General features: G+C 49.2%; 1 protein-coding gene and 1 long non-coding RNA gene across 2 annotated transcripts in view; both read right to left on the reverse strand.

Moving 5' to 3' along the window:
* LOC107213168 (perilipin-3-like) overlaps positions 1 to 11,517 on the reverse strand; it is a 663,366-nt gene that overhangs the window by 548,651 nt on the left and 103,198 nt on the right. The gene's annotated exons all lie outside the window — the stretch shown is intronic.
* The window catches only part of LOC117245327, a 23,649-nt gene continuing 17,468 nt past the window's right edge, over positions 5,337 to 11,517 (reverse strand). Inside the window, exons 2-3 of the long non-coding RNA XR_004499942.1 lie at positions 7,037 to 8,158; positions 5,337 to 6,504 (exon numbers count right to left, since the gene is read on the reverse strand). This is a non-coding gene — a long non-coding RNA (uncharacterized LOC117245327). The remainder of the gene's footprint in view (positions 6,505 to 7,036; positions 8,159 to 11,517) is intronic.

Below are 11,517 nucleotides of genomic sequence, written 5' to 3' on the forward strand. Positions count from 1 at the left end.
TGGGATGGAATGGGGATGGGATGGGATGGGATGGGGATGTGGGTGTGGGATGGAAGGCAGCTGAGCTGCAGCACACACCTGGTGATGCCTCAAGCCCACCTTGGCTGCACAGTGAAACCTCAGCACCCCTCAGTCTGCCCCTGAGCCAGTTTCCATGGCTCTGTCACCTCTGTAGGCACTCCCATAGCCAGTATGGAATAGAGTAGTTAAAGAAATTGGGAAGACCAGTTTGGATTACATCAAATATTTGACTTTTTAAAATAATTTATTTTTTACTTTCCTGTTTCACTTTCTGATTTCAGGCTCTTCCATTCACCTTAGAAAATTTTACTGAGACATGGACCTCTGAGGACACGGAAGCAAATACAAAATGAGATGAAAAAAAAAAAAGTCAAGGAGGTTTTATCAAAAGTAGAGCACATAAAACTAATTTAATATCATTTTAATAGGAAAATAGAGAGGAGCAGAGGAGCTAATCTGTCTAGCTTTAAACAAAATATTGCATATAGAGCCTGATGGGAAATCAGTCTTTCAATAGAGATTCTTCCCAGAATCTCCATGGAAAGAGTTAGAGGAGTTACAGAGGGGATGTGGGTCCAGCTGAGGGGAAGGCTGTGCAGAATGAATTTACCAGCCAGGACAGCAGAGCCAAAAGGAGCTGCTCAGGGACCTGCCTGGGTCCTCCTGTGAAAATCAGGTGTGTGCTTATGAAATGGGGGAGATTATGAAGTTAGAAGTTATTGCCAGTGCTGAAGGAGTCTGGGTTGCCAGACTAGAAATGTGGAGCTGGATCCCAAAACAAAACACGCTCTGCCCACAGTGACTCCTGCAGTGCCTGCTGCTCCTGGGCTACCCCCATGAGGAGACTGGGGCTCAGGAATGCTGTTTTCCTGGGAACAGAAAGACCAGAGGGGTTTTCTCTGCAGGATGGGAAGCAGTCTGGTGTCCAGATGATGTGGCTGTGGTGGGAGAAGACAGCAGCAGTGCCAAGGGCAGGCAGTGCTGCTCTGTCCCTCTGTCCCACGGGGCTGTGGGCTGATCTGGGAGGTGCCCAGGGCTGCATGGACCAGGCTGGGCTTGTGGGGCTGGAGCTCAACCTGGCTGGAGGTCAGAGAATCTGAGAATCATGGAATGGGTTGGGTGGGAAGGGACCTAAAATCTCATCCCATTCCATCCCCTGGCGTGGCAGGGACACTTCCACTCTCCCAGGCTGCTCCAAGTCCTGTCCAACCTGGCCTTGGACACTTCCAGGGATCCAGGGGCAGCCCCAGCTGCTCTGGGCACCCTGTGTCAGCCCTCCCCACCCTCACAGGGAAGAATTTGCTCCTCAACTCTAATCTAAATGTTCTCCCTGCCAGTTTGAAGCCATTCCCCCTTATCCTGGAGCTCCAGGCTCTCGTGAATACTTTCTCCATCATTCTTGTAGGCTCCTTCAGGTACCAGAGGTGGCTGAAAGATGGTTACACCACCCTCCTCTGACCTCCAGGTCCCAAAGACACGGCTCTGAGCCACAGGAGACTGCACCCAGCCATCCCAGGGATGCTGGAGGTGCAGATTCCCTGGAGAGCTGGCTCCCTGTGCCCCAGGCTGGGGGTGTGCTTGAACACAGCAACAAATAAACACCATCCCCTCCTTTGGTCCACAGCAATACGGGTGGGCTAATAGGATATGGCACTTCTTAATTATTAGATCACCAACATCAAATAAAAGATATATTAAACCTTCCAGGAATGGATGCAGCTTTAAACTTTGGCTTTAAATTAAAATAAAAAATCCCCCAAGCTGGTTCAGTGCTGCTTCTCTGCGCGCCTGAAAATCAGAAATGGCTTTGCCATCTCATACTGCTTCTGTTTGTCCATTCTTCCTGTCTCTGTTTTCATGTTTTCATTTTTCTATGGCTATGTGGAACACATTTCTCAGTTAAGTACTTGCTTTTGAGAGTTGTTGCCATAACAACCGTTTCATTCCACGATATGCACACTATCTCTGAAATACAGAATTTCTCCTTAAAGGAGCATGTGCCACACACATCAAAGAGGAATATGGACTCATTATTTTTACATTATTTTGTGGGCAAATAGATGTTTTCCAATAGTTTTGGGTTGTTTTTTTTTTTTCTTTTCTAACTGGATTTTCTTGTTCAGTGAAACTATGGGTTTTTTAAGCATTCCTATCTCATAGTATAATTTTTTGCCTGAAACCCAGAATATTAGAAGACAAGAATCTTTATTGTAGTTTCTTTTCTCCAAAGGTCTGAGAGAACTATGCTGCAGTTAATGCATTTAAAACCCATCTTATTAGACAGAAAAATTATGTAAATAAAATCCATTAAAAATGCATAGTTCTTGAAGTAAAACCTCAATTTTCCTGCATGAACTGATGGTGGAAGGAGGGAAAGGGCCAGGAATAGGTTGCTTCATTTTATTTCATTCATAGTATCTTGTCTTTGGTGGTCTCTGCAAGAAGCATTATATGTGCAGCTTAACAGCAAGTTTTTCCCAAAAAATGCCCCACAAAAATATTCTATTTCTGAAGTGTCAGAAAAACAGATTTTGGCAGAGATGATCTTCAAGGTCCCTTCCAACCCAGGCCATTCTGTGCTTCCATGTGCTGCTCAAACACGACTCCTGTGGTTTGCCCAGCACAGAGGTGTGAAGCCACGAGCACCAGAGGGAATTTGGATTTATCCATTGATTTCTGGGATCCTGAGGAAAGTCAAGCTTTGCATTGCAGTCCCAGGGACAGCACAGCCATAGGAGCTCAAGGCCAGGGTGGATGGAGCTCTGGGGGAAGGTGTCCCTGCCCCTGGGCTTTAAGGTCCCTTCCAACCCGTTCTGTGATTCTGGGATGGAGGAGGCAGCTCCTTCCGACCCCATCTCCCATCACCTGCACTGCTTCCCCCACCACGAGTGACCGCCACCGCTTGGCACCGCAGTGCCACCGCTCCTGCTGCACCAGAGCTGTCCCAGCCCTCCTGTCCCCACAGCCTGGCCCCACTCAGGAGCCACCACATCCCCCTGTCCCCGCACAGGAGCCGTCAGAGCCCATCGGCGTCTCGGCGCGGTGACCCCGCGTCCCGCGGCATCACTGTCACAGTGACACCCCTGTCCTGGCGCACACCACGGCACGGTGACACCCCAGGGCCACGTCACAGTCAGCCGTTGTCACAGCCCCTCGCCGTGACAGGGCCATCAGCCCGCATTACCATCAGGAGAGGGAAGCTTGAAGACCCAACAGCATGGAGCCGGCAATATTCCCAGGATCCCAAAGCCGTTTAGCTCGCTCTTGCACCAAAATCTCCCTCCAGCCGCGAGCACAGCCCGCTCCCAGCCTTGGAGCAGCCAGGAGATGCAGGCTGGGAGCAGGAATCTGGATCTGCAGTTCACACCAGTGCATGTTTAACTCATGGCTACAGGCTGACAGCCCCAGGAGTGCAAGGATGTGGTAGCTACAAACGCTGCCAGGACAGGAGCTCCTCAGCAGCTCGGAAAAGGGCTTGAAGGTGCCTTGCTCTGCAAGTGCTGGGTGCTGGGGAGAAGAGGGCAGCCAGAAAACACCTTTATTTCTGATGTTGCCTGGTCCTGCTTCCAGCTCTGAGAGGAAAAGATCCATGAACGGGTGCCCCCATGCCCTGGGGAAGAAACAATCACTCACTCGTGGCCTCTCCTTCCAAAAGCAGCTCTGAGCAGCGATGCTGGATCTTACACAAATGAGAAAGAGACCCAGGGGGAAGTCAAAACTCCAGGTTGGTTCTGAAGGCTGAGGGAGAGCAAAATTTAAGCTCCAGGACCACAAAAATGTAAAGTAGCTGCAGCAGGAGTGCTCCCTATGCAAAATATTTCACGTGGGGTGTGCATCAGCACAGGGGTTCTGCACCCCACACAGGACTCGAGACAGATCCACCTTGTCAGTTCTGTTGTGAAGCATCCCAGGGGGTTTGTGTGGTCCCAGAATGAGAGAGAGGAAGGAGATCTGTCCTTCAGGGGTCAGGGACTTGGTCCCCAGCATGTGCAGAAACTCCCATAGACAGAAATGTCTGAGTCCATCAGGTAACCAGTAGCAGAAGTGTTGAGGGAGCAGGGGATGGAGGCAGAGAGAATTCAGTCATTTATCAGAAAACATGGCTTTTTAAGGGCCATATCACAGCTCACTCTGACCTGCAACTTCTGCCAGAATCCTCTACATTTCTGGCTCCCACCACCCACAGCATCTGTCTGACTACCTGTGGACTGGAGCCACTGGAGATCCCCTCTGCAATGGATGCAGGACAGGAGGGAGGGCTGTACTCTGTGAAATCAAGCTTCCTTTGCCCTGGTGGGGTGCAAAGCTCTCCCAGCCCACGGTCTGACAGCACAGCAGGAGCTGGCTGCTGCTCCTGAGCGAGCCCTGGTGCTGCAGGCAGATCTCTCCCTGTGGCATCCTGTCCCAGGACCACCCTCCCTCCATGACCAGTGGTCACTCTCCCCTGGTGGCCTTGGGCACCCTGGCAGTCACCAGCCCTTCAGAGGCACAGCCAGCTCCTCTAGCAGCCTGGGACAGAGCCACCACCTCCAGCAGCTCCCTGAGAGCTGCTTTGGACCCTCTGCCAGCACGAACATCCCATTGATTTATTAATGAAGGGTGCTCACAAACACATGCTGGTGAGCTCCATGAAATAGCCTTTAGCTTGCTCTGATTACTCATGTTTTACATCAGCCTGATGTTTTCTAGATGCGTTTCAATCAATACAATGGCCTTTTTAGCACACATTACCGCTCGCCTTTGGCTAACCAACCATCACATTTCTTCTCAAGTGCCCATTTGCATCAAACTAACCCCAAAGATGCATCAGCTCTCCTTTGACTGCCACCTGAGCTGACGCAAACGTTCCCATTTAGGTTTCAAAATGCCTGGCACGCTCAAGCTTCCTTGCTGAGTGCTTCAGACAAGATGTTGGATGTGTTGTGTCATTCATGTCAGAGTTATTCTCCACACAACTTTCCTGGAAACCACAGCATGAATATTCAACTCACTCTTTTTCTCCCCAGACTCAACGTTTGCCTATGCTACGTTTTGGGGTCAAGGCAGCTCAAAGAGCTAAATGCCAGCAGTCTGCTGAGAACAGGGGAAATATTTTGGCTGAGCACGTGTGGAGCTGTGCACTGATGTGGTTTCACCCCTTCTGGTACCCACGGTGGCCTTTTCCAGTCCAGCTCAAATTTGGCCCCCAGAGCTGCTCTCTTCTCCTTTGCACAGCACCAGATAACCTCTGCTCCTGGATGCCATCCAAGGTTTTCATCCAAGGTTTTCATTGGGAAGCAATGGTTATGGTATCTGAGTGACCTTTAGAAAAATAGTAGCAATAGAGAGATTTTTATTTTATTTTATTTTTTATGTTGGATCCTGTCATTGAATATCCAGCAATCCTTAAGGTTTGCCTTTATAGGAATATGTGGCAAATGGCTCTGCTCCTATAGCAGCATAATCGTCCTTTTGATCACCATTCCAGTTAGTCCAGCCAAACCCAACCATCCTTGCCACCAACTCTGCTTTTAATGCTCCAGCTGCACTTTTATTGTTTGGGTCATCCTGGCCAAACCTGCAATTCCACATTTCCCTGGAAGGGCACAGAGCATTTTGCCTATTTTAAAGGCCCATTCTTCGTTGGTAGTAAAACACACACTGTTAAATAACACAGCTGTTGTCTTCATTTGCTCAGGAGCGAGGCAAAAGCAAACAGGGAAGGGAGGGGGAAGGGACCCTCTTGTGCTGACGTTGCTTCCACACACATCCACCACAGACAAGCTTCCCGAGTCCATGTGTTTCCTTATTTAGATGCTGACTTTGGTGAATTCCTCTGGGCGTACCCCAGCCACTGCCTGGAGCTTGTTGGTGTTTATTTTGACACCGAGTGTGACAGAGTGACAACAGGCCAAGGACAGTGCCGCTCCTGCCTCGCCCTCCCACCTCCCACACTTCCTTCCCCACCAGTCACACAGGCCATCAAGGTGGTTTTGTCACCAGGTGGGACACCTGGACCCTCCTTGGAGGCCTTTGAGCCTCGCTGAGGGGAATGATGTAGGAATGAGATGGCAGGGTGCTGTGGCAGCAGGATGTGTGACAGCCCCAGGGAGCTGTGCTGCTTTCAGGCAGTAGCTGTGCCACCAGACCCTCAGAAGAGGAGTGGGTGCAGCCTTAGGAACCAGTTAGACACCATGGGCACCAAGCAGTGAGCGCTTCCATCCCTGATTTGTGGGCAGCCCATGTTGGGCAGTGATCACTGCAGCCATCTCCCCTTCAGAAGGCTCTCTGGAATAGCAGGGCTGTGTGATCCACATCCAGACACGCTCCAGTGGCTCTCTCCTGCTGGGGAGGTGTTTGCCTCTTTTACTGGAGTGCTTTGTTCTTCCTCATGTTCAACATTCGCCCTGGACTTGAAAACATGTTTCACACCAAGGAGCCCAGAAACTCCTGCTGCCAGCCATCAGCTTTTCCAGGTATCAGCATTCCCATTGCTTAAATTCCCTGTAAAAACACAGAGCTGCTCTGTCTTTGAGGTCTATACAAACACACAGCTCCCGAGGAGCCCTGCAGCTCCAGAAACCCAGGCACAGATTGGATATCTAAGCACAGATATGTTTTACCACAGAAATGGGATAGATGAGAATTCCCCATGGATGCTGCAATGGGACTTATGGGAGACCCACTCCCTCTTGACACTCTGAGGCACCTTAGATTTCTGTCTTAAGGCACTTTATTCACAAACCCCTGCTTTCTTTTGGGCTTCTGGTGAGAATGTTTGAATGGGTGGTCTAGGATTTGCAGAACACCTGCACCCCACATGTGGTGGGTGCTGTGGATGAGGACCGTGGGGTAGGAGGGTGGTCAAAAACTGGCCTAAGCCATGAGTGGCTTGGAAAAACATCAGAGAAAACCTTGGCAACAGAAATATTCCTGCAAGTAACCCAGATTGACAGCACAAGGATATATTTTAGGGGGCTGTTGATTGACCCATGAAGGACTCTGCTCCTTGCCATGAGCACAAGGGGACCTTTACCTCTGGCATGGCTGTTTCCAATAAAACAGAGGACTGATGAGAAACCTCGTGGCCTCCTGCACTGTAAAAGCTGAGAACTGCAACAAGAAAGGGAGAGGGGAAAGTGGGGCAAAAAGGCAATGTGAGTATCAGTGTGTGGCACTGGGCAGGGAACTTGGCTGCTACTTTCACCAGCAGTTATCAGCTCATCTAACATTTCTAGCCAGAACAACTTTCTGAAAGCAGCAAAAGTGGATCTAGCTCAAGATCTTGTCTTCAGTCTGCTGCTCTTCCCTGAGAAGAGGGAGAGATCCTCACCTTTGCTTGGACAACAGAGAGGATGTGTTAATTATACCTTTATTCCATGAAGACAGCAAAGAAGGAATTCCATGAAGAAAGCAAATGGAAGTCTAATTTCTAGGTGGGCTCTCAGCTTGGGGAAAACTCCCTCATCCAGCTGCTCCAGACTGGAGCTGTCACAGCGTTCTGGTGAGCTGCTTCCCCTGCTTCCTGTGCTGAGGTGGCTGTTCCCAGCTGGCCTTTGCTCCTGGATTTGCTCTGGTCTCCACACAAGCTCTGGTTTCATTTCCTTGGTCAGTGCTGGACGGTGCTCTGTGCTGTGACAGAAAGAGCTGTGCTCCAGCAGCTCCTCCCTGCTCTGTTCTCCTGGCCAGGAGAGGGTCTGGGGGTCCAGAGGAGACAAGAGAGGGTCAGAGACACTGCCTGTGCTGCAGAGCCCAGAACACACCTCATCTCTTCTTTCTAGAGGCAACATGTCAAGCTAAATTGAAGATACTAAATGTAATTGCAGTTTGCTTTAGCAAAACACGCTCTCAGCCGTCTGTGAGAGACATTTAAGCACTGAGTGCTCCTGATCCAAATATTAGCACATTTGTGGGATTACAGCTTCAGCCCACCCCTGATGGGAGCTTTGCACTGCCTTCAGTGGGCACTCCAGGGCTGGGAGTTCCCAGGGTGGGTTAACCCCTTCTGCAGACACCAGGTGAGCAGGATGGCAGCATTGTCCCTCCAGGTGGAGCAGGATGGCCAGGAAGGTCACTCCAAGCCGGGAGCTCTTGTGCCTGTGCACCATGGAAACCATTGGCTTTAGCAGGAAGGAGCTGGTCAGCAAACCAGGAGATCCTACAAAACCAACCAGAGGCTTTGTCATGATGAGATGAAATGGGAATACAAGGTGGGCAGCAGGAAGCTTGAGTAATTTCCCAGAGTGATATCTATCAGGTTCTGGAATAATCCCTCCAGGGAAATGGTGGCAGATCCACACCTTTAGAAACTGAACCTAAATGAAACACAGGACAATGGAGAGGAATGTGTTTGCAGTGCCTTTTCCAGTGTGGTGGAGAAAGGGAATCTGCAGGACGATAGTGAGGGAAACCTGTGGGCCAGATTTGCACCAGACTGCCAGAAATGGAGGGGGAGGAGGAGGGGGATGGCTGATGGGTGGCAGTGCTGGGATACAGCTCTGTCTCCTGAGGGCCACAGCAGCTGTGGACAGTGACAGTGCTGGAGCCCTGACCTGGAGGATACAGAGCCAGCAGGGAGGACAAGCTCTGGGCACTGGGAAACCAAAAACCACAGGAGAGATTCACACCTGCATGCTGGTCTGGAGTGGGATGGGGAGAGAGAGACGAGACTTTGATATAAGTGAGGGAAGGAAAGGGGGAGATGGTGGTGAGAACAGGAGGGCCCTGAGCATGACCCAACCATGGGGATCTCCAGGCAGACAGTGCTGGCACCAGCAGTGTGCCCAAAAGAGCTGATTCCTGGATTCTGCCCAGGCCTGCCATCCTGGGAAAAGCAGATTCCAGGCATGAGGTCCTTTTACAACCCAGTAAAACCCTCTCCTTGCTCTGGGGCTGTGTGCCCAGGAGGGGCAGAGCCAAGGCACCAGCCATGATTGATGCTGCTTCTTCATATTTTCCTCTTCTCTTCCCATTTTTCTTGGAGAGGGAGAGTGAAAAACCATCGAGATGAGAACTTCTGAACTTTCAAACTTTTAGGGGACTTCATGCAAGCGGCTTCACCTGCTGAACATGTAGTCTGAATCTATGTTTCCAACCATAGTGCAGAATTTACTTTGGCATTGGTTTTTTTGTTGAAAATAAAACTGAACTGAAGGCAGGATGTTGTCCTTAACTAGTTTGAGATGACTAATTATTAAACTCATTTTCTAAAGGTTACCGTATACAGAAAAGCAATTATACAGAGATTAAAACAAGTTCAGAAACCTGATTCATTCTGAAACTATGGTAAACCCAAATCTTGTACTATTTCTGATTTTTAATGACCTCAGGAACATTTTATTTAACTTAGATGTCAAATGCAATTCTGAAATGAGAGATTAAATATATTTCATGCTTTTCTTTCCATTTTTTTTTATTTTTTTCCTTCCCCCTACATAGCACAGTGCACAAATTTCCAGTGCTAATTCTGTTAGTGGATTTCAGCAGGCTGGCAGGAAAGCTGTGCATGGAGAGAGGATCCTGGTTAACCCCTGGCTGGCTGCACTCCTTTGAGACACTCCTGGCTGGGGGTGCCTTGGGATGCAGCCCCAGAATCCCCACCCTCCATCAGACCCCTCTAAACCACAACAAATATTGTTGTTTCTCCTCAGGGCTGCTCCCCACTTGTTCTGGCCCTGACACAGTGACCCCAAATCCTCCCCTGGAGGCTTTTGCTCCTGTGGATTATCTGTAAAAAGCAATAATTTGTTTTGTTTTTTGGCAGTTCCTCTGATCCCAGTCTCTCAGGGACATCCTCCCTCAGGGTGCTGGCACTGAGCAGTACCAAATCTTTGGTCTTTTCTGCCAGTAGCTGCTCTGGGACATGGGGCAAGGGGAAAATCCCCATTTTTAAGCAAGCAGAAAAACTCCCCTGACCTGAGGAAAGCTCGACATGAGAGATGATGTACACATTCATGTACATTCATGTACATTCATGTACACAAAAAAGCATTCTTGCTTTTTTGGTGTCTGCCTCTGCCCACTGATATGGACCCTCCATCCCAATCCTTGGGGTCATTCCTGGGATTTTAATATCAGTCAGATCCTGTTGAAGTAAACCTCAGCTCATCCAAGTTGTGAATGGGAGTGCAAGAGGCAGAAAGAATACATTTTGGAAGGATTCTGGGAAAAAATATCACCTTGCTTTTGTTTCTTGTCTTTATTTGTGCTCCATAGCGGGGAAAATGAGTAAAAGGGACTTAGGACCCTTTTAGCATTTGGGTTTGGGCTTCCAACAGAACATGAAGTTGTACTCCTGGACATCCCTGTTTCCCCCAGGCCAAAGACAGAAGTTGTTACCCACAGGAGCAACGCTGATCTCAGTTTCTGTCTCCTAAAGATAAAGGCAGCCAAGCAATAAACAAGGTTTTAAAAAACACCAACTGTAGGTGAAGAGTTCCCAAAATACAGCTGCACTATCGAGGAGCTCACACAGCCAAACACTCCCCCCTCGCTGCCCTTCAGCCCCACTGACGCCAGTCCTGGCTCATCCCCCTCTGCCCTCACCCCCCATCGCTAAAGAGGCATCCCAGATGGATCTGGGACTGGCAAATTTGGGCTAATTGCACCAGTTTCAGGCCAGAGTTTAAAAGCTGTTTTAATGTTTAACGTTTCATTTTGAGGTGCACTAACCAAAGGCTCTGCTGTTATCACGCTGGGGAGATCTCGTGTGGAGAAAGGTTTGAGGTCACAACCTGTGTGAAACAACACGAAACACTCCATCCTCAGTTCAACCAAACCTTGCAATGGGCTTCCCTTTTCCTTCAGGGGCTGATTTCCCTGTTCAGGGCTATCCAAACCTCACTTTTGCAGCCACAGAGGGTTTATTTGCCCAGCTCCAGCCTGGGGTGCGGGTGGCGGTGGCACCTGTGGGACCTGCTCTGCCAGCACAGTGTCCCACTTGTCCCCAAGGACACCCAGTGGATGTGGCAGCCTGGCTCTGCAGGGCTGGAGCACAGGATCTGAGCAGGTCCCATGCTGGAGCCATGAGAGCACAGCAGGATTTCCCAAGCTTTTCCAGGATTACAGAGTGCACATGGCTGGAAGAGCTTACCCATCCCTCCGGGGACACCTGTCCTGCCCTGGCCACCATCTCCTGTGAACAGGGCTCCATCCCACAGCAAACACGGTTCCCCCGGTGCCTGGGGATTAATTCCCTGGATAATTAATTAATTAGAGCACTGGCGTCTGAATTCAAGGTGCACACTGGCCTCTAGTGGGCACAGGCAGATCCTGTGTGATGGCAACTCCGGAGCTGTCCCAGCAACGGTGGGGACAGCACAAATTATATCAGTTATGTAAAAAAAAAGTAAAAGAAAAAAATTATAAATAAATAAATAAATAAATAAATAAATAAAATGAAAATGAAAATGAAAATGGAAAGAAAAAGAAAAAGAAAAAGAAAAAGAAAAAGAAAAAGAAAAAGAAAAAGAAAAAGAAAAAGAAAAAGAAAAAGAAAAAGAAAAAGAAAAAGAAAAA

The sequence above is a fragment of the Parus major genome, chromosome 20 (genome assembly GCF_001522545.3).
Source record: "Parus major isolate Abel chromosome 20, Parus_major1.1, whole genome shotgun sequence".
NCBI lineage: Eukaryota > Metazoa > Chordata > Aves > Passeriformes > Paridae > Parus > Parus major.